We start from the raw sequence: 23,102 nt of genomic DNA on the forward strand, positions 1-23,102 counted from the left end.
GGAGGTGGAATAAAGCTCGATTTCAGATAAAAACCAACAACTAGCAGTGGCAAATCCGATAGATCTGGGGTTGGCAAGCCAGCATTTTCACTTTTTTCAGCAATATACATCAAACTTCTAAAAGTAAAAAATATTGCCACTGACGAGTGGCATGCACACCTTTGCAAAAAGGTATAATAATTATGAACAGAAAAAAAAAACGAACAGTAATTGATCTACCATCCCAGGCTATGAATCACTATTTTTCAGGCACATATACGCATATGGAAGAGCAAAATGCTGGTGTTTTAGGACACCACTATGGTCCCAGTAATATTGAGACTATTGCCAGAATAAAGGCGCTAGCGATGACTCCGATAAGGATACATTGTGGCCGGGAATGAATCGAACTCTGAGACTGACATAGGATCGTGCACTATGTCAAACATGTACATAATATGTGAATTGCCAATATGGCCATGGGTGGGGAGAATTTATATATTCACGTTGGGTTACACAAAGTGTTACTGTAATCTGGTTTTCGGTAAAGGACCCTTAAAATCAAAATAATAAACGGGTAGTCACAATGATTAAGTGGACATGTTTTTTGGAGTGTATGGCCCTCACCTATACTGTAGATCTGATTGGTTACAAGGTCGAGCAACATAAAAATTGGCCAAATACAGGATGCTAAATAGATTGATGATAATGAATTTTATGTTTATCTATGAAATAGAATGGTCTAATGGACAGTTCATAGACATGGGAATGTATTGTTGTTATGTTGTTTACAAGGATGGCATAGTAATCATTGCCCATACAAAGCCTGTGTGCATACAAATGCAGACTTATTATTGAATCAATATTAGTGCTGTTGTAATTAAAGCCACATGTATACAAGCACAGGCAACCTACTCCACTAACTTAACATCTAGGGGACAGGAGGAGGGCACCACCCCTGACTACTACAAACAGTTAATATTTAAATCAGTCATGTCTGATGCTACACAAGCAATCAGGATCCTTCATGAAATATTCAAGCACAAATGAGGAGTTTCATCATAAGGGTCTATGGTCGACATTTTGGTCTCCAGTGGCTCAAAAAGTCCCGAGACCATCCTCAGGACAACGGGTCATGAAGGAATTAATTACAACAATTGTTGTTCCCCGTTTCTGAGACACCATATCAGGGCACTATTCATTCATCCAGCTTTCCATTACAGTGCAAGGATTCACTCAGCTCACAATAATATGCCTTAGACTTCCACCCACAGTGAGGAACGAGAGGGGAATCCTTAATAATGCTTCTACAAAAAAAAAAAAGGCTATCCGGACTTTGATAATTTGTCCTGGTTACAAGTGCGGTACACAGATTCACTGCATTCGGCAAGTCCCAACGGCTGCCAGGATGGTCTCAGAGACTGAGAGAAACTTGTTTGTATGAGATAGACAGAGGGTTGGTGCCCTCATTGTGTCCCCTAGATGCAGGGTTAGTGGGACTGGAATGGGACCCTGGGAGCCATCATTGCAGACAGCAACATCAATGAGTATGCGGAGGACACCAAACTACATTTAAAAAAATCCTCAAATAATGACATGCAGGGATTCAAAGCTTACCTCGAACGCACCCAACGTAGAGATTCAAAGTCCCTGAAGCTAAAGCCACCAAACACCAAATCACTCCTGTTTGCGACCAATTCCAGACATTCTCTGACATAATTAATGGACTTCATATGCCAACTGATAGACCAGGCAAACTCAGTTGGTTCACCCTCGACTTAAACTTTGCACTTACAGGACACTTTCTCGTAAATGAAAAAATATAAATAAATAAAAAATAATAAAACACAACACCGCAGGGCTAAGCCTGCCCCTCTATGTTAAGGCAAAGCCCTGACCAACAGCATCCCAGAGACTGCCCTCCCTCCCTCCAAGAGCATTCTTCACTGAAGAAAATAGCTCATCAAGGAGTTCAACAAATTGAACCATATCACTCACATACTTAAAGAACTTCAAAGGCTCAACTACGGAAACCTGAATCATCTCAAAGATGAGCTGCATCACTTAACAGGCCTTCTACAACAAGAACTATTTCCATAGCTAGCAAACTAACAGTAACTGGAGGTCTGTTCTATACAAGGAGCCCCACACTTCACAAGTTAGAGGCTGAACACTGCAGGAAGCCTAAAACAAGATAACAAGCCTTCTCAGGATACATCCCCAATGATCTGGAACAATATCACCTCTGACAGAGCAGGAGAAATGCTCCAACAAAAATGCATCTCTTCATGGAACACTACCACAGAGCTAGTAGGAGAGGTGAACACTCTGCCTTTTTCTTCCATCTGTGCCATCTCCCCACAAAGGATTACCCACTAAAGCTAGCCCCCTGTGCAGTGGTCTATTCCTGTACATCTAGATTTGCACTTTAGAAAGACCGAAGCATGCATACACCACCTCATGACCAGTCTGGTTCAGTATACTAATTTGTCATGGACTGATGATCACAATTAAGTAGGCATGAGAACCAGTGATTAACAGACATTTTCATGCAGGCTAAAATATGTTGACCTCCTTGTCAGGAGGAAATAATCCCCTGAATTCTTATTTTTAGCCATTCAGACTAGTGACTGGAAAAAAGCGTTTTCCAACTAGTGGCTAGTTTATCCCCTTTTCTCTCCTTCTGTCTAGATTAGGTCCCTTGCCAAAACCATTAAATTAAGCTAGATCAGAACGATTTCTCCAATTAACCGTTGAAGCCAGCTAGGGTACAATACCTTCAGCCAATGCTAAGTGGGGACCTATGATTAAATGTATCACCTTATGGTGGAGAAGGGCCTTCCGTCTCTATAATAACATTGCCTGTCACAGTGACCTTTAGATCTTCCTCTTGATTACAAGAGTTGCGGGATCACACCACGTTAGGTTGCTACCGATAACTTCACAGAGCACTTAGTGTTTATGTAAAAAATTGTAGAAGGGCAGACTCTTGGGTTTTTACGCTCCCTTTTAATAACTTTAGCAATCCATCCTCTCAGTCTGAATGTTGCCTCATGCGGTCCGTACAAGTACCCAACACTGCATTACTTACAACGAATGGCAGATTTGCATAGTCCTCTCCCAGAGGGTGGGCGAGGCACTGCTCAGTGGACAGCAGCTTGCTGGGAAGTGGTGGAGGTAGCTTGAGTGTGTTCCATCCAGCTTTGTAGAGGATGGCTGGTGCGCCAGCACCTGCCCAGTTCTCCAACATACTTTAGAGCATGCCATTCAGGAGGGTGGGTGACATGGTTGAACTGAGTTGGTGGCTGATTTCTTTTGTCCTCTGTTCATGGTGATCTACTCCTACCCAGATACTCCTTATGGAGTGGAGCTGCAACTGTCCACTTCTGCCTAGACCCAGACACTCCTCCTAGGTCTGGGCAGCAAACTTATTGTTTCTTAGACGCTACTTAGGACTTGCCAGGTTGTAACACAGCATCTTTCTTTGTCCAGACACAGAAAGAGATGGTGCTAATATAACATAATCTGGTCATAATTCACACCTCTTAAGTTACCAAAGACAGCAATCAACAGGTGAAAAGTGCCCCATTTAACTTTTGCAAAGCACTGGAAGTTGAATTTAAAATGCAGCACACCAAAATCTGACCAGTTTGAGAAAGAAACAGACGTTATTCTCAAATTACAAAGCGTACTGTATGTGGCAAGAGCAACAAACAATAAAAAAAGCAGCTTACGTTTAAATAAACGTATTTTAAGTACCACCATGTAACTGCATGCGCCATGGGTTTTAACAGGCAGTGGTGGGTGGAGGGACAGGTGAGGTTCCATTATTTCAGTAGCAGTTTAGTAAAATAATTGCAACCCTACTACATAAACTGCTGTCGACCAGAAAGTAACCAGTTGGTCAAGCTGGTTCTCTAGGACAAGTGAGGCATTTCTGTTGCCCCTCAGCCAAGTTGAGTCTAGAAGTTTGGCTGTAGCACTTTGAAACTATCGCTTAATGGTCTCCGGGATTACGTGAAAGTTGCAACTTTCAGCAAAAGAAGTGGAAAGAGGCAGAGCGTGATGACAGCATCCAACAGCTCCAGTCATTAATGCACACTGGTCCTTGGCACCCTCTGTGTGTTCCTAAATGGGACTGTTGTCTTTCTTTAAAGATGCTCTTGTTTCTTTAGGGAACACAGGCCGCTTAATCCAAAATATCCCTCTGGGAATGTATAGGCATGAAAGATGGCCTACTGTTCCTTGCAGGCATACATCCTTGTGTTATCTAATAACAGGCGTGGGAGGTGAGGGGGTGCACTAAAAGCGACCCCAATTATTGTTCTTTAGGTAGGCTGTTCTCCGACTGAACATTTTGTAATGCTACTTATTAATACATAGGTTGTATTGCAATATCAAAGCCTAGCTACAAAAAGGCAATGCACACTTTGCAGCAACTTTCTGCAAGTAGTTGTTTCGTACACCAGGTTCCAAGCTACATTTCTCTGCATACCTTCCTAAAAGCACACATTTCAATGTCTCCTGTGATATATAAATATATCTAAATACAGCAGGTGCTTCTCGATCCTCTGCCACACTGACACACCCGTGGCCAGCTCTTGAAGTCCTGTGCATCAGGACGAAAATATTAACAGCTCATGTTCCTGAATAACCAGTTCTTCGGTTTTCAGCACTGATTCAGTGGTTACACCCAGGGCAGAGTTCTGCAACAATTACGTTCATATTCAACACAAAGGAAACAATGTTGGAGCAAATCCTGCAGTCAATGCAACGTCCAGCAAGGATAAGTGGCAACAGCCAGCAAACCGGCAAATCCTGCAGATAAAGTCTTCGAAAAATCACTTAATGTCCAGCATGTCCAGAAAGAGTATTTGCTTTCGGGGCATGGCCCCTAGTAATGATAACGTGAAGGAAAGATTCAGGAGGTGGTGGTGTGGGTAGGGTCTTTAGCTTCCCACATATCTTACACAAAGTTTCAAAACTGAAATATTTTAAAATAACTTATTTTGCGTTTACATTATGGTGCAGTTCTTCCTTCAGAGTTTTTGGGGGGGAATGTGTGCGATACATATAATCCATGTAAAGGGTGTTGAAAGAAAATTAGGTGGCATTTTGAGACATTTGAATTTTCCCTACAGAATCACTGAGAAAATTAAAGATAATCTACAACATCTTTAAATGGGGTCCATTGGAGTTTAACCTCAATGAGGAACAGGGACAGTATGTGCCAAATGGCACATTTTAAAGCTCAGCAAACCCAACACAATGTCAACAAGATGGAAGGATTCAAAGATCCATCTAGGAGATCTCGCACAAGGAACAGTTTTGTAAATTGGTGATAACTTGTGTACAATGGAACATTAGCCTGGTTTCATGTGTGAAAATGGGATGATACTTAAAAACGTTTTTACTGTAGGTTGGGTGGGGGAACGGGGAGGGTGTGCAGTTCTCCAAAGTATATGGGAAGAATAGCGACACGTTTAACAAAAAACAAAAAAACAAAAATTATGAAAAATGGGGTGCGCTAAAATATAGTTTTAGAGCATGGCTGCAGGATTCTTATTAAATATGTTTTTAAGGAAAGTTAAGTAAATGATAAAATTCAGTTGAAATAAAGAAGCCCCTTTCAATACAAGTTTGCCAGGCAGGTTATATTTTTCCTCATTAATTTACACATCTACCTACAGTCCTGTGAAGCTCATTTAAATTTGTTTAGTTCTCATAAATTAAATACCTTGCATTATGCATGACCATATTTGGCTTTGCCTTATTCGTATTCCTGTTGAACTATACAGTACAAAAGTCTTTCTAAATCTTTACCATAAGACATTGGATTATTGTAGGAAAATGGCTCCTTGTTGCAGTTACCGCCCACTGTTTGACTGATATTGATGCTGACTTGACAGAGTGGGCTGGAACCCTGCTAACTAGGCCCCAGCACCAGTGTTCTTTCACTAAAAATGTACCATTGTTTCCACAAATGGCCCACCCCGGCACACATATAAGTCCCTTGTAAAAGGTACCAGTGGTACAAAGGGCCCTGTGACCGGGGAAGGTCCCTAAGGGCTGCAGCATGTGTTGTGCCACTCTAAGGGACCCCTCACCTAACACATGCACACTGCCATTCCAAATTGTGTGTGTTGGTGGGGGAAAAAAAGTAAAGTCGACATGGCATTCCCCTCAGGGTGCCATGTACACAAAACACTGCCTGCAACATAGGTAAGTAACCCCTCTAGCAGGCCTTAAAGCCCTAAGGCAGGGTGCACTATACCACAGGTGAGGGCATAGCTGCATGAGCAATATGCCCCTATAGTGTCTAAGTCCATTCTTAGACACTGTAAGTACAGTGTGGCCATACTAAGTATATGGTCTGGGAGTTTGTCAAAACGACCTCCACAGTTCCAGAACGGCTACACTGAATACTGCGAAGTTCGGTATCAAACTTCTCAGAATAATAAACCCACACTGATGCCAGTGCTGGATTTTTTTTTTTTTTTTTAAATGCACAGAGGGCATCTTAGAGATGTCCCCTGTATTTTACCCAATCCTTCAGTGCAGGACTGACTGGTCTGTGCCAGCCTGCCACTGAGAGACGAGTTTCTGACCCCCTGGGGTGAGAGCTTTTGTGCTCTCTGGGGCCAGAAACAAAGCCTGCAGTGGGTGGAGGTGCTTCACACTTCCCCCTGCAGGAACTGTAACACCTAGCAGTGAGCCTCAAAGGCTCAGGCTTCGTGTTACTATGCCCCAGGGCACTCCAGCTAATGGAGATGCCGCCCCCTGGATGAGCCCCCACGTTTCATGGCAAGTACAGAGGGATAATGAAAAAAAACAAGGAGTCACCCACCCCCAACAGCCAGGTCCACCCCTAAGGTGACCAGAGCTGAAGTAACCCCCTCCTTGAGAAATCCTCCATCTTGCTTTGGAGGAGTGGGACCAGTAGGGATAGGTATGTGCCCTCCTCCCCAGGGAAAGTGGACACAAGGCGGGTGTAGCCACCCTCGGGGACATTAGCCACTGGCTACTGCCCCCTGACCCTAACACTCCTAAATGTAGTATTTAGGGGTGACCCTGAGCCCAGATCACCAGATTCCTTATGACCTCAGAAAAGAAGGACTGCGGAGCTGAATACCCCGCAGAGAAGAGAAGGAGACACCAACTGACTCGGCCCCAGCCCTACTGGCCCGTCTCCTGCTTTGAAAAGCTGCAAGAAAAGAAGCAACATGTTCTGCAGGACCAGTGACCCCTGAAAGCCTCCGGGGGACTCCCTGCATCACAGAGGACCAAGAAACTCCCGTGGACAGCAGACGTGCCCAAAGAAAAGATCAAGAAACCAACTTTAAAGAGACTCTCACCTCACTCCAGAAGCGTGAGTCCAACTACTCTGCAGCAGACACCCCCGGCCCGTGTCCAAAGAAACCAGCTATCCAGAGAGGACCCCCAGGTGACTCAGATTACGTGTCCACCATGGACTACCCTCTCTGCACCCCCACAACAACACCTACAGAGGGAATCCAGAGAAGCCCTCTGACCACAACTGCCCGGGACAAAGATATCCGATGCCTGGCGAAGGATTGCACCCGCAGCCCCCCAGGCCTGTGAGAAACTGACCACTGGTGCAGCAACGACCAGCAGGTGGTCCTCACCCTTGCCCAGTCGGTGGCTTGCCCGAGAGGCCCCCCTGTGCCTTGCCTGCAACGATTAAGTGACCCCCGGGTCTCTCCATAGAGTTCTATTGAGAATCCGACACCCTGTTGGCACACTGCACCCGGCAGCCCCCATGTGTGTGGTTTTTATGCCTACTTGGGGGCCCTCCAGTACTCCTCCAAACTCCCCTGGTCTGCCCTCCGACAACACGGGTACTTATCTGCAAGCAGACCGGAACCGGAGAACCCCCTTTCTCCATAGACGCCCAAGTTATTCTGGCTCCTGTTTGACCTCTGCACCTGACCGGTCCTGTGTTACTGGTGCTGGGTGGTTGGCGTTGCCTTGAACCTCCAACGGTGGTCTACCTATGCCCCGGAGACTGAACCCGTAAGTGTGGTACTTACCTCAGAAAGTTTACTTTACTTACCTCCCCCAGGAACAGTTAAAAATTGCACTGGGTACACTTTTAAAACAGCTTTTTGCCATTTTAAAGAAAACTGTGTTGATTCTGTTCAAAGTCCTAAGTATTACTATGGAAAGTATCTTTCATTTGATGTACTTACCTGCTAAACGAACCTTGTGGTTCGAAGAATAAATTAACAAAAGAATATTTTTCTATATAAAAACCAATCGGCCTGGAGTTAAGTCATTGAGTGTGTGTTTTCACTTATTGCTTGTGTGTGTACAACAAATGCTTAACACTACCCTCTGATAAGCCTAACTGCTCGACCACACTACAACAAATAGAGCATTAGTATTATCTATTATTGCCTCTGTCAAGCCTCTTGGCGAACCCCTGAACTCTGTACACTAGATCTCATTTTGATATACTATAAACAGAGACAGCTTCCTACAATTATTATCTAGGGTGGGCGACTACCCACTTCAAGGAATAAGCACAACCTTTGTCAGGGTGAACCTTCAATGTCACTAAATTATCCTGAACTCAACCCCCTGGGTAGCTAGGTCACAAAGCATACCAGCTTAGTGCTATGTGTAACATATTTAGGCAGTACCAAAATAGTGAGAAAAAAAAGTTAAACATGCAAAATGAAAAATCCCAAACCAAATAAAAAAATAGAATACAATTTAATAAAGAAAAAAATTACACCAAAATTAAAATAATCCAATAAGGGGGATCCAAAGACATTGTTTTTTTTTTTATTTTAAGTAGGCATAGCACTAAGAAGTACAAATTGCCAATGGTCATGGTAGATTGGGAACAGGTGCATTTTGAGATGACACTGATGGAAAGCGGGTTGAGTACATTAACCACATTTGACCTTGTCAACAATTTTGCCTTCTGCTTTTAGCCCTTTGTATCCCACCCCATTACAGTAGTACATTTCTAAAGTCCCCAGGACCTTAGGGACTCACAGGCAGAGGACAACAGATGGATCTAGTTCAAGGCCATTTGCCACGTGGGTATTTTCAGGAAAAGGCCCCTTGTACCTGTTGTATCCCTGAAGCTTGAGCAAGAGATCAGCCATATGACCACTGGTGTCCACTCTTTTTCCTGGGAAAACGAGGGAGCCGATCCAGACTTTCAGGGCTCTTCTCAGGTCACAGACAGCAGACCCATTCCTCTTCTGTTCCTACTCAGAACCCGAAACTGTAAGTGGGTGCCTGGTGTGCCACATTTATTGCTGGCATGAGCTTATAGGTGGGAATGACTCCTGGGCATTACCTAACCAATGGAGGGAATGTTTCCAGGGCAACCCTACCCACTTTGGCAATTTTCAAGATGGCAAAAGTCTTCCACCACACTAAACAAGGGCACTGAGGGATGTGTGTGTGTGAGAGGGGATTGTATTATGGTAATCCTAGTGTACTACCATATCTAACAGCAAGGGCTCTTTCGCTTAAAGGAGCCACAGACTCTAGCATTAACATACATGCAAGGAAGAGGAAATGAGAATGTAGAATGTCTTTAAAAAAAAAAAAAAAAAAAAAACAGTTCAGAATCCTCATCCTCTCACCCATGAGCACTCGCACCTCTCAGTGAGTGCAGAGAAGAGAAGGACAGTATTAATTTCTAATATTATACAGGCATGCAGGTCTAGCAGCATAACACTGGCCCACTTACATATAGGTAACCATGTACAAAGGCAGACACAAAAATATACATAGGCCTCAAGGCACCTCCCTTCCCAGCCTCTGCCCCACCACATTCCCACTCACTTATGGCACTGCATGGTGAAGCAGTGCAGATTCAGAAGTGGGAGAGAACAGGTGAAGAGACAATTTGTTTTGGGCTGTAAGTTGCGCTGGAGGCTATGAATGTTAGATAGTGACAGATAGAAAACCACAAAACAGTATCTCTCTCAGGTTCTGATATTAGCAAGGCCACAGATCAGGTTGAACCTAGGCTGACTGTCTCTGAACCTGGTGGCACCGGGTCTCGAATCCAAGGCTGCGCAGTGCAGTTTTAATTATAAGAATCCCCAATTGCCCAGGCACATTCTGAAATATTAATTCAGCCTCAGTTTCCCTGCATAAAGCAAGGTCCAGCACCAGAACAGTGATCCCGATGGAAAGCATCAGCAAACTAAACTTGCATGTTGTGGGGATGTGTACTCAGACAACCGACAGCATCTTTGAAAGGGTTCAAGAAGTACATTTCTATAGAAAGGGGAAAAGACATGAGACTATTGGCATCAGGGTGGGTATGCTGAAATATGGCATGAATAATTTTAAAGTTCTGAGACAAAATGTCTTCTGTTGAATTTGTCCTCATTGATTGCTTGGAACATGTTTATTTAACTCAGCTATACGCCTATTGCTAAACTGAAATGAGGATACAGCAGATGAACTATGCCTTGGTGTAGGAAGTTGGCTCTGTATGTGCTATTTCAAAGTAAGGAATAGCATGCACAGAGTCCAAGGGTTCCCCTTAGAGGTAAAATAGTGGTAAAAAGAGATAATACTAATGCTCTATTTTGTGGTAGTGTGGTCGAGCAGTAGGCTTATCCAAGGAGTAGTGTTAAGCATTTGTTGTACATACACATAGACAATAAATGAGGTACACACACTCAGAGACAAATCCAGCCAATAGGTTTTGTATAGGAAAATATATTTTCTTAGTTTATTTTAAGAACCACAGGTTCAAATTTAACATGTAATATCTTGTTTGGAAGGTATTGCAGGTAAGTACATTAGGAACTTTGAATCATTTCAATTGCATGTATACTTTTCAAGTTATTCACAAATAGCTATTTAAAAAGTGGACAGTGCAATTTTCACAGTTCCTGGGGGAGGTAAGTATTTGTTAGTTTTACCAGGTAAGTAAGACACTTACAGGGTTCAGTTCTTGGTCCAAGGTAGCCCACCGTTGGGGGTTCAGAGCAACCCCAAAGTTACCACACCAGCAGCTCAGGGCCGGTCAGGTGCAGAGTTCAAAGTGGTGCCCAAAACGCATAGGCTTCAATGGAGAGAAGGGGGTGCCCCGGTTCCGGTCTGCTTGCAGGTAAGTACCCGCGTCTTCGGAGGGCAGACCAGGGGGGTTTTGTAGGGCACCGGGGGGGACACAAGCCCACACAGAAATTTCACCCTCAGCGGCGCGGGGGCGGCCGGGTGCAGTGTTAGAACAAGCGTCGGGTTCGCAATGGAAGTCAATGAGAGATCAAGGGATCTCTTCAGCGCTGCAGGCAGGCAAGGGGGGGCTTCCTCGGGGAAACCTCCACTTGGGCAAGGGAGAGGGACTCCTGGGGGTCACTTCTGCAGTTAAAGTCCGGTCCTTCAGGTCCTGGGGGCTGCGGGTGCAGGGTCTTTTCCAGGCGTCGGGACTTAGGTTTCAGAGAGTCGCGGTCAGGGGAAGCCTCGGGATTCCCTCTGCAGGCGGCGCTGTGGGGGCTCAGGGGGGACAGGTTTTGGTACTCACAGTCGTAGAGTAGTCCGGGGGTCCTCCCTGAGGTGTTGGTTCTCCACCAGCCGAGTCGGGGTCGCCGGGTGCAGTGTTGCAAGTCTCACGCTTCTTGCGGGGAGTTGCAGGGTTCTTTAAAGCTGCTCCTTGAAACAAAGTTGCAGTCTTTTTGGAGCAGGTCCGCTGTCCTCGGGAGTTTCTGGTCTTTTTCGAAGCAGGGCAGTCCTCAGAGGATTCAGAGGTCGCTGGTCCCTTGGAAGGCGTCGCTGGAGCAGAGTTCTTTGGAAGGCAGGAGACAGGCCGGTGAGTTTCTGGAGCCAAGGCAGTTGTTGTCTTCTGGTCTTCCTCTGCAGGGGTTTTCAGCTAGGCAGTCCTTCTTCTGGTCGTTGCAGGAATCTAATTTTCTAGGGTTCAGGGTAGCCCTTAAATACTACTTTTAAGGGTGTGTTTTAGGTCTGGGGGGTTAGTAGCCAATGGCTACTAGCCCTGAGGGTGGGTACACCCTCTTTGTGCCTCCTCCCAAGGGAAGGGGGTCACAATCCTAACCCTATTGGGGGAATCCTCCATCTGCAAGATGGAGGATTTCTAAAAGTTAGAGTCACCTCAGCTCAGGACACCTTAGGGGCTGTCCTGACTGGCCAGTGACTCCTCCTTGTTGCTTTCTTTGTTCCCTCCAGCCTTGCCGCCAAAAGTGGGGGCCGTGGCCGGAGGGGGCGGGCAACTCCACTAAGCTGGAGTGCCCTGCTGGGCTGTGACAAAGGGGTGAGCCTTTGAGGCTCACCGCCAGGTGTTACAGCTCCTGCCTGGGGGAGGTGTTAGCTTCTCCACCCAGTGCAGGCTTTGTTACTGGCCTCAGAGTGACAAAGGCACTCTCCCCATGGGGCCAGCAACAGGTCTCTAGTGTGGCAGGCTGCTGGAACCAATCAGCCTACACAGATAGTTGGTTAAGTTTCAGGGGGCACCTCTAAGGTGCCCTCTGTGGTGTATTTTACAATAAAATGTACACTGGCATCAGTGTGCATTTATTGTGCTGAGAAGTTTGATACCAAACTTCCCAGTTTTCAGTGTAGCCATTATGGTGCTGTGGAGTTCGTGTAAAACAGACTCCCAGACCATATACTCTTATGGCTACCCTGCACTTACAATGTCTAAGGTTTTGCTTAGACACTGTAGGGGCACAGTGCTCATGCACTGGTACCCTCACCTATGGTATAGTGCACCCTGCCTTAGGGCTGTAAGGCCTGCTAGAGGGGTGTCTTACCTATACTGCATAGGCAGTGAGAGGCTAGCATGGCACCCTGAGGGGAGTGCCATGTCGACTTACTCATTTTGTTCTCACTAGCACACACAAGCTGGTAAGCAGTGTGTCTGTGCTGGGTGAGGGATCTCTAGGGTGGCATAATACATGCTGCAGCCCTTAGAGACCTTCCCTGGCATCAGGGCCCTTGGTACCAGAGGTACCAGTTACAAGGGACTTATCTGGATGCCAGGGTGTGCCAATTGTGGAATCAATGGTACATTTTAGGTGAAAGAACACTGGTGCTGGGGCCTGGTTAGCAGGGTCCCAGCACACTTCTCAGTCAAGTCAGCATCAGTATCAGGCAAAAAGTGGGGGGTAACTGCAACAGGGAGCCATTTCTTTACACTTGGTGAATACTTTGATTCATGGCACCCATCATCTAATGTTCAATTCCAGTTACACGTACATCAGTGCTCATAACCATCCCTATGGCCCACTACCCTCAGGATTAGCAATGCTGATGGTTGGAATTCAACATATTCTTTTGTGAGTTAGAATCACACCCTTGGAATCTCTGCTAGGTTGAGGGCCTGAAGGAAGCTCAGATTTTACACAGGGAGACCAGTTGAAAGACAGCACCACAAGAAGGTGACTTAGCATTGACATCTGGACCATGCCTCCTATTTCTTTATATGTAGACACTTTGTCATAAGACCAGAGTAATGGAACAGCTTGTAGATGGTCATAGACCGCAAACTTCACCCATGGAGAATCCCTCGTGTTGGACATGCTGAAAGACCTATGAGCTATCACAGCCAGTCTTGATCGCTATAGACAGCAGAGCAGAAGAGATGCTTGCTGCAGTACTAGCAATCAGTTCCAACAACTCAGAGGGTGTGCCAGTCTCGAGGCCTACACGAATAAAAAGTTGAAATCTAGGAGCATGGAACTTATGAGGACTGCACGATTGCTTCAATCTTGCACCGCAGGGGAATGGCGGAAAATTTAGGAGACACAGGTAGCGCATCCTGAATAAGAGTGCTTGGTATTCCTCATACAGGAATATTGGAAGTTTGTGTGTGCCTTGGGTCAAAAACTTAATTTGGGGACTCATTCTAATTCTGTCACAAGGAGCGTTTGTCAGCTTGTTGGAAGTTTACATTTGTTTTTAAATGTAAGATTTGAATGGCAGCTTCTCACTGAAGGCTAAACGACTAGTGCCAGCACCAAACAGCAAGGAAAAGGTTTGAGTAAAACCCCTCACTACCAATCAGCTCCCCTCGTCCAACAACTCCCCAACTTCAGGGGGAAAACACATATGCAAACAAGACTATTTAAAAACCATACTTTCTTGTAGTACTGTATGCCGCTCCTCTCCAATTTTAAAGCACTGTAAATAACAGATGTGCTATTAACAAGTTTATCAACTTTGCAAAGATGGAAGGCTGAGTCTGCCCAGCCGCCATGCAAATGTGAGCTGCAGATCACTGTGAATGTCAAAAGGAAGCATGACTGATCATTCTCTCTAGCACTGTGTTTATTATCAGTCTACAAAAGCCCTAGTTGTAGCCATTTCTCCTGTCAGCACATAAATGCCCCAGTATTTACCCCAATTGTTTTCACTGGTGCAACACTAGAACCAATGACAACACATAATGTAATTACTGTAAGCTAGTGCATAAAAGCCTGTAGCCAAAGCAGAAACACAAGCTCACACATGCACACTTACAAAACACACACATACAGACTTCCACAACCAGGTACACAGACAGTCTCCAAGTCTCCTGCTTGCCCCCGTCACCCCCCTGCTGTCCGTCCTTCTTTCACTGGGAGAGAGGGTGGTACTGGAGGAGGACCATAGGCTGAAGCGGGCTTCGGCTTTACTGGCTTTGAAACTGAGTGTGCACATAGGGCAGCAACATAGAGTGCACACTGGATGCAGCAATGCCAGCAAGCACCATTAGAGAGAAACCTGTCCCTGGATGAGAGTATTCCATTGTTGGACCTGGCCCTTTTCAAAGAGTCATACCCAAACTTTTTGCCTTCCTCCTATTTTTTCTGACCCCTTTTTGATGATATTAGGACTTTACTACTGCTGATCTGTGCTAAAGTAAATGTGCCCTCCCTTCTAAACTTGGTATGATTGGCTTTTTAGAAAGTGGGAATTTCTCTGTGCTTATGACTCTGGTTTTTTTGCAGCTTGCCTCCAATCCACGTCTGGGGCAACGCGACACCTAGGCTTTGTGCATACCTTTCAGACAGTCTGTACACAGGGAGGGTGGCGCTGTCACAAGAGTGCATCTGCATACTGAATGGTCTTCCTGGGCTGGGAGAGGCGGGGCACACCTGCATTTGTAAAGGCTGTGCCCTGGCCACACACAAAGGGCTCGTTTACCCCCTCCCCCCCACCGCCAATGTCTGGAGCCAGTGCTAAAGGAGAAAGGGGACAGTCCTGGAACTGGTTAGCACTTTTTGGAACCCGTACTCTCCCTTTTGTGGAGGCTGTGCAACATGAGTATAAGTACAGGGGGGGGTTTCCTCCACATCTTCAGACACTAATGGACTAATGAACTGGACACTGGATGCTGCTGGAAGGACTCGCCAGGAACCACCTTGGGACTGCTCTGCTGTTGTGCAGACTTGGGACTTGCTAGGTCACAGAGGGACTGCCCCTGCCTTCGAGCCTTTGTGCTGGCTTGTTTGCTTGGGCCCTGCAGCCCTGTGCCCCAATTGCTGTCTCCAGGGGCTGGGTGGTGTGTCCCCCTGTATTCCTGTGACCTTAGTGCAACTCTCCTTGGATGGGCACCAGTGGAGTGCCCCCTGTCCCTTGCTGAGCGCGTGAAAAGGGCTTTTTTTTTTTTTTTTTAAGCACACCGCAAGGGAAGCAATTGGGGGCTAGTGATTTCATCAAGAGGTGAGAGCGCTTAGTGTTTTTCCAGACAGCGCATGACGAGCACTTGGTCTGGACAGGCTTTGGTGCGTGAAGAGCACGACTGGCCTGCTTGTAGCTGAGGCGGCGCCCCCACTACCTTTGGGAGGAGTGGCGAGAAGCCCGTCGGCAGCCTTGTGTGAAGCACTTACTGTGCGCTCTTCATTGGGCCCCAGCACAAATTCACTTTAGGGGCCTTCACTGCTGCAATCCGGGCAAGGAGATTGGAAGAGCTGGTCCAGCAGTGAAGACATGCAAAGTAAGGCGTCTGACCAGCGAGTGCAGGAGGGCTCTAAACACACTCCCCAAGGGCATGTAGAGGGCCCCCAAACCAAAAAGGATAGCCGCGCAGTGTAATCACTGGCGGCGCCCCCCCACCATCTACGAAGGAGAAGAAGCCACAGGAGGCCTCCCCAGTTCTCCAGAGAGGAGGGCTACCTTTCTGCCCCCCCCCCCCCCCTTTCCCCTGACAACCGCAGGAGTACAGGTGGCTGGGAGGGGACAGGGACTTGATCATTGAGGGCGAGACCCTCTTGGCCTTCTCCTCTGTTGGAAGGATACATACATCAGGCTGGGGAGACGACCCTCCATGGAGGTCCCCGGTCCTGCCAGGATTATTCCTGTGACTGCCTTTACCTGGTTGGAAGCACAGAAGCTCCTGCACTAAGCCACGGGTGTTTTTTTACCTGCCCCCCTCCCATATTGGTTGCCTACCCTTTCCTGACACAGCTCTATTGGCACAGTGAGCAGGATAAGGTGGCGACCCTCGACAGAGGCCCCCGATCCTAGAGTGATTACCTGCAATAGGCACGCAGGAGTGTTTTATGCAATACAGTATATTTTTATATAACTTGTTGTTGTGTTTCCTTTGTGGTGTATTTATCGAGTCACGTGTGTTGTGCAAATGCTTTACACTTTGCCTCTAGGATAAACCTGACAGCTTGTGCCAAGTTACCAAGGGGGGTGAACAGGGGTGATTTTGGGTGTGTAACTCCTGCGCCTGTCTAGAGTGGGTGGGTTCTGCCTGGCTGAGGTGCATACCCTAGCCAACCAGGAACCCCATTTCTAAAGGCTTGGCTATTAAGTCTCTGGCAAGGCTCACCTGCAGTTCACTAGTTTTACAGTGCCCATTCAAAGTACCAGCGTCCACCATGCTGTAGGGAAGAGCCAGGCATACCATGCAACAGAGCATTCCGCTTGGTAGTGATTCATACATTGCAGGCCTTCATAGATGTACTGATTACAAACTGGCAATGCATGTGTGTGTCAGTGTTTCCTTCCTCATCCAGCCAACTGAATGTGCTGGATTGATCCATCATGTCTCCCAATGTAGCAGTGATGAAACCCTGTGGTGCCTTGTCTTTCCTTGCGCCGCACCTGCTAACTTTCTAAGGCAGTTTATTTCCCAGACAGGCAGGATGAAGGATCCGAGCATTTGTGTGACCCCACCTGGACAGTGGTGGGCAAACTGTCCCCACCCTGCTCACGCACTCCCATGTTACCCGCTCAAAGAGGAGCAGTGCTGCAGCCTCTGAGAATACAGAGGCCAAGCTCTGGGCTAACACACTGGCAGGAAAAAAAGAAAAAAAAAAAAAAGGGAGGGGCCGAGATATAAATATAGGCTGGGTTGGCCCCACTCTGCCCCCGTGGCTACCGTCCTGCTGGCCAGGGAGAAAAATGCTGAAAAGCCTGCAGTGGCTTTCCTCAAATACCAAAGAGTTACTCACTGTCCAGAGCTGTGAGGGGATTCTGGGTGTAACCGCTCCCCTAAAACCAATGGCTGTACAGATAGAAGGCATACACCAGGGGCAGTGCTTGAAATATAAACACAAATCTAGAAGTGTAGGTACTCCTGGTCTCCAGAGTACCTGTTTCTTGCTGAGAAGTGCTGGTAATATCACATTAAAAGCATGATGCAGTGCCGAGAAGCACCAGTATTATCCCTTTCAAGTTAAAGAATTGCAAGTACTGAGTATCTAATAGTTCATGTCCATTTAAATCACTGCCCAGGACCACCACTGGTTAAATACAATAGACCAGTGTTCCCCAAACCCCGGGCCACGGACCGGTGCCGGTCCGCGGATCAATCGGCACCAGGCCGCCCGAGGTCTTCAAATCTTGAAGGCATGTTTAAATACAATTAAATTAAAATTATTAAATCAAAACAAGCGGGCCACGGAAAAATTATCAAACATTTACCGGTCCGCGGCGATAAAAAGGTTGGGATTCACTGCAATAGACCACCCAAGATATCCAGGGGGGTATACAACAACAAACCACTCCGACTACAATGATCCAAGGTGTATAAGCCCAACCCATCATGTGCAAATAACGGATGCAGTACTTTAAATGGAAATATATCTGTGCAGGAACTCTCTATTTAGAGTACCTGTTTGCTACTGAGAAGTGCCGGTACTCAAGCATTGTAATGTAATGCAACAGTGTTGGGAAGTGCAGGTGCTCTCTCTCACCCTTCAAATTAATGAAGTGCAGGTACTCAGTACCGGACAATACCTGCCAATTTAAAGCACTGAACGGATGAATAAACCAAGTTTCCGAATGTATGAGACCAAAGTGCACCCTAAACCGGGCAATAGGGATGCATGCTTACAAAACGGTCGCCGTATACAGACGGAACGCTGAATAAATACCATTAGACACAGGTATGAGAGAACGCAAGGCACGTGTTCTTAACTCCCACGGTGCATGCGAGGTGGAACGGAGTAAATAACTACAAGCCACATAGCGTACGAAGGGCTTAACTAGATAAATGCACCTGATTAGCACGAAATATAAATGCCACAATTTGAAAAATGCCTTCAACATATGCAGTGGAAGGGCCAGACTTGGCAAACACAGCCAAAGACCCAGTTGAAAGGGGTACAAAATCCATTATATCACCGAGTGCAGTCACATTTAATAAATAGCCCCAATGGCTACAGGGGGCAAACACTGAAGACCACCCACTGCACAAGCGAGCCATCCGTCTACCAAACAGTGATCTCTAGCAGGCATCATCGGACGGGTCTTTTACCTTCCTAGCAACAATTCGGCAGTTTATCGCGCCCTCGCGTATCCCAAGCCCCACCCTCCAATCACTAAAGGCCCCTACACAAGCAACAGTCACCAGAGTGGTCACTCCCACCATCACACCTACCCTGCAAGCTCATTAAAACAGCTAGCCTAGGTATTCGCCCCTCGCCTGGTACACTAAAACCAAGGGGGAGTTTCCATTACCCACCTCCCTGACTACCGGTCCCTTGCAGTGACTCTGCTCCCCCATCAAGCACCAACAGCGCACACACCTCTACTGTTCTTTCTCCCGGTATCGCAAATCATCAGATACGCTATCCCGCTCCGGGTACCCGGCGTATCACAAAATCTCTTAACATGGTCAGGCTACTGTACTAACGTATTGCTGCCTGGACTCGCCTCCAGCTGGGTGGTCACCCCTTCAATGTATCGTGTTAATTTTTTTTTTTTTTGCCATCTCTCTGTCTTTTAACCTGTCCATCCATCATTGATGGATGGATGCATCACTTACCCTCGAGTCAACCCCCGTTGTAACTCGTTCAACCCCTCCTTAAACTCTCCAGCTCACCGCTTGCTTTTGGTGTTTACCTGTTCACTACTTACACAAACCGTCCATGAAGCCAGGCTCGAGTCCGCAGCTGATCTTTAAACGAGTGTCATGAATAGGTCCTTAATTTTAGCACTTAAGGGAAGCATACCAACCAATCCCACTGCTGAACACATTCCATAAATCGTCTAGGAGTGGGTGGTACAATTAATGTAGAACATGGCCTAAGATTGGACAATTGGGGGAGCATTTCAGCCAATCAAAGCCGCCATACAGAATTTCTAAGTGCTGATTGGCTGTGGACTCCGCACACGCCTTCGGCCGATTTCCCCTTTGCAGTCAGCGGATGCCGGGTGTTTTGGAATCTAGCAGAAGCTCTAATTGAGTTTGTTTACTCGTTTGGGACGCCAGCTTTGCTCTGGCCAAGCAGACGAGGTTGTTCTCTTTTACTTTCTAAATACGAAAGACGAAATAAGAGCGGTGGGGCAATGGTGTAAGGTCCCAAGTCATTTTGTGAGGGAGCGATGGTTGGACTCCGAGGAGGACGCGCTAATAAATTGATAAGGAGAACCAAGATGTAAGTTCTAACTGATAGGTTGGCTGTAAGAGACTGAGAACATGTTGCGCCTTTTAAATGACTGGCATGTAAATCACGTCACAAGACAACATGTTAAAATATAAGGTGTTTTCGAAATTCAATTGAGTGTATTTCTTTTAACACACCAAAGCTCTTCACCTTAGTACATTATTTGAAAACTATTGAAAGTGAGAGTTTTAAAACATGCACTGCGAAACATCGTGCAATAAGACACAACCACAAGCCTGTTATAGCAGAAAATGGGGGTCCAGGTGATGGCACCAAAGGTGTCCACACCTCGTGTTCTTCGGGTGAGTGGCACATTCCAGGCCAGGAGGGTGAAGTAATGGTAGAAAGATCGGATCAGAGTCACCGGTAAGAGAAACTCCTTTTATTCGATACCCAGCACGGTAACAAGGGAACAGGTCCGCTTCCTCGACACCTCTAGGCTCAACTGACACCAGGAGGATTCCAGCATCAGGGACGCTCGAATCCTAGTGTGTCACCGGCCTCCACATTCTATAATCTAAGAATTAACTCACACACAACACATCCCCTTCCGTAAATACAAATAAATAACTTGGAACAATAAATTAAAATAGAAACACATAAAACAAACATATAGTGATAAAACATAAGAAGAGGACATTCCCATTACAATTATCCGGAGTCCGTGTATGAGGCAGCAATATACCCTAACACATAATCCTTCAAAATATCCTCATTGACTATAGTGAAAGGTGAGCCAGAGTCTGCGTACATAGTGATTGGAATTCCACCTATTTCCATATCACACATTGGTTTCCCTTTTTTTTCAGCGTCTGTTATGTTCAAAATAAAGTTTCCATCTGCAGTATCCTCTTTAGATTCCAAGTCATCATATTCTTGGTGTTCAATTCCTACGTGAGCATTGCCATTTATTATGCATTTAACTATTTTCTTTTTATTCCTACATACCTTTGCAAAATGACCCACAATGCCACATTTACTACATTTCAATTTCAAAGCTGGACATGATTTAGCATACGCTAAATGTTCCTTGCTGTCACATATGTAACACCTTTTTTCACCGTCGTTACTTTGTGGTGTTTTCTGTTCCTTCACTGTTCTATGATTATTTATCCTGCAGATGTTGTCAAAGCTCCTCTCAGCCCATTTTAATTCTGAAACACACCGTTCAGAAATCTCTGCTTTCCTTACACTAGCCACAATTTCCTCCAATGAAGAGTCACCATTAATCCATAATCTCTCTTGAATGGATTGATTGGTGTTGTGCATGACCACTTGATCTCTTATCAAATCATCTTGTATTGAACCAAACTTACAATCAAGGGCCAATTTCTTCAAGTCTGCCACATAGTCGTCAACAGATTCACCCTTCTCCTGTTTTCTTTGGAAAAATTTGTAACAAATAATTCCAATGCAAACTTTGGGTGCAAATTGTTTATCCAAGTCTTGCATAGCTACACCAAAAACACAAACATCTCCACTTATAGGGCTCTTCTGCATTTTGTTGTACGTTTTAAAACCCATAGGTCCCAACAAATGTAGTAAGAGTCTTTTCTTTTGTTCTGCAGGCATCCTGTTTTCAAGATCTATAGCTCCTATATAGTTCAGGAAATAATCTTTCCATTCTGTCCATTTTACCGGTGGACTATTCCCAGCAGCCCAAAATGCTTGTGGCAGAACAATCGTGAAATTGGGCTGCGCCATATCACCCACACTTAGCTATGCGGATTCAACAATAACTGTTTCTAATTCGAGGATCTTCTTGACCTGTTTCCTTGTTTGAAGTTGAAAAAAAAAAAAAAAAATGTATATATATCTAATTCTGTCGTGTTTGTAGTATACTTTACTTCTGTTTGAGCAAAAACAGCCGTATCAGCCACCAAAAAAAAACGTTATACGCAACAGCGTGTAGAATATGTATCTGTTCAGAGAGTCTCTACGATACCTTGAGTCTCTGTTGCCAAATAAACAACGCGCAACTTGCAATTGCACTTAAGGTGTGTTAACGCGTCTCCGTTGCCTAGGAGACGACACGTGAGTGTAAACACGTGCCTGCAGGACGAGCGTATTGACGCGTCTCCGTCAATTGCACTCGAGCGTATTAACGCGTCTCCGTTGCCTAGGAGACAACGCTTGAGCAGCAACTCGCGCCAACAAGTCAATCAACGGTCCGTGCGCGCGCACGCCACCGCCCGGCACGTCTCTACAAAACAAACCCCCCAAAAAAAAATACAGGAAGAAAAAAAAATAACCTGAGTGACGCCAATCCAACAGTGGTGCTAATCCCTTGCACTTAGGATCCCAATGGAAAGTGGAAGCTGAAACCAAGCAGTCAGTGCTTCCAGTGCTTCCCCCATCCTCGTCGCCAGATTGAAGTAATAGTAGAAAGATCGGATCAGAGTCACCGGTAAGATAAACTCCTTTTATTCAATACCCAGCACGGTAACAAGGGAACAGGTCCGCTTCCTCGACACCTCCAGGCTCAACTGACACCGGGAGGATTCCAGCATCCGGGACGCTCGAATCCTAGTGTGTCACCGGCCTCCACATTCTATAATCTAAGAATTAACTCACACACAACACAGGGTCCCCAATTGGTTAGTTTGAGGCAGGGGCAGGGTTTAAGTTGACAGTTAGGTCAGTGTCACAGACAGGGTAGTAGCAGTTCCTATGATGTGGTTCTAGTAGGCAGGCTGGCTAATTTTGTCCCTCCCACTCTCCCAAATTTAAAATGCTTAAGTATTTGTTTGTTACATCATGGGCAGCTTTAGGGAAGGTAGGCAGACAGATAGTTCATCACTTAGGACAGGTAGCAGAAAAGGTAGTTGGGTATGGATAGCTGAGCAGGTAGAGGGCTTTCAATAGACGCAAGGGGGTAGTTTAGTGGCCAGAGATCCCACAGGTTTGGGGACCTCCAGGGCATTGGAGGGCGAATGCTGCAGAAGTTAGACAGCTGCAGTGAATAGTTTGCGACCAGATACAGGTGACCTGGGTCAACCGGCCCGAAGTGAGGGAAGGGTTTATGCGAGCTGGATTAAGAAGATGATCAAAGTGAATTAGAGGAAGGGGAGATACCACATTAGAATGAAACAGGGAAAACGGTCAAGGGAAAGTGGGAGCAAACTAATATTGTTCGGGAATTGGCAAAGAGACCCAGGGCACCTACCAACATTGAAAAATGGACATCAGCATTTTTTTTTTATATACAACAGTCTTTATTGTGAAAAATATCCTGCTAGATTGGTGTCTGTCTTCAAATATATGGACAAAATACAGAAA

General features: G+C 46.0%; 1 protein-coding gene across 2 annotated transcripts in view; it reads right to left on the reverse strand.

Moving 5' to 3' along the window:
• Positions 1-19,402, reverse strand: part of SLC41A1 (solute carrier family 41 member 1) — a 61,474-nt gene extending 42,072 nt beyond the window's left edge. Inside the window, exon 1 of one of the 2 annotated variants that reach the window (XM_069238570.1) lies at positions 19,279-19,402. The gene's annotated coding sequence lies outside the window, so the exon portion shown is untranslated. The remainder of the gene's footprint in view (positions 1-19,278) is intronic. The other variant, XM_069238569.1, reaches the window with a different exon arrangement.
• Between the last annotated feature and the right edge of the window lie 3,700 nt (positions 19,403-23,102).

Source organism: Pleurodeles waltl, chromosome 6 (assembly GCF_031143425.1).
Source record: "Pleurodeles waltl isolate 20211129_DDA chromosome 6, aPleWal1.hap1.20221129, whole genome shotgun sequence".
NCBI lineage: Eukaryota > Metazoa > Chordata > Amphibia > Caudata > Salamandridae > Pleurodeles > Pleurodeles waltl.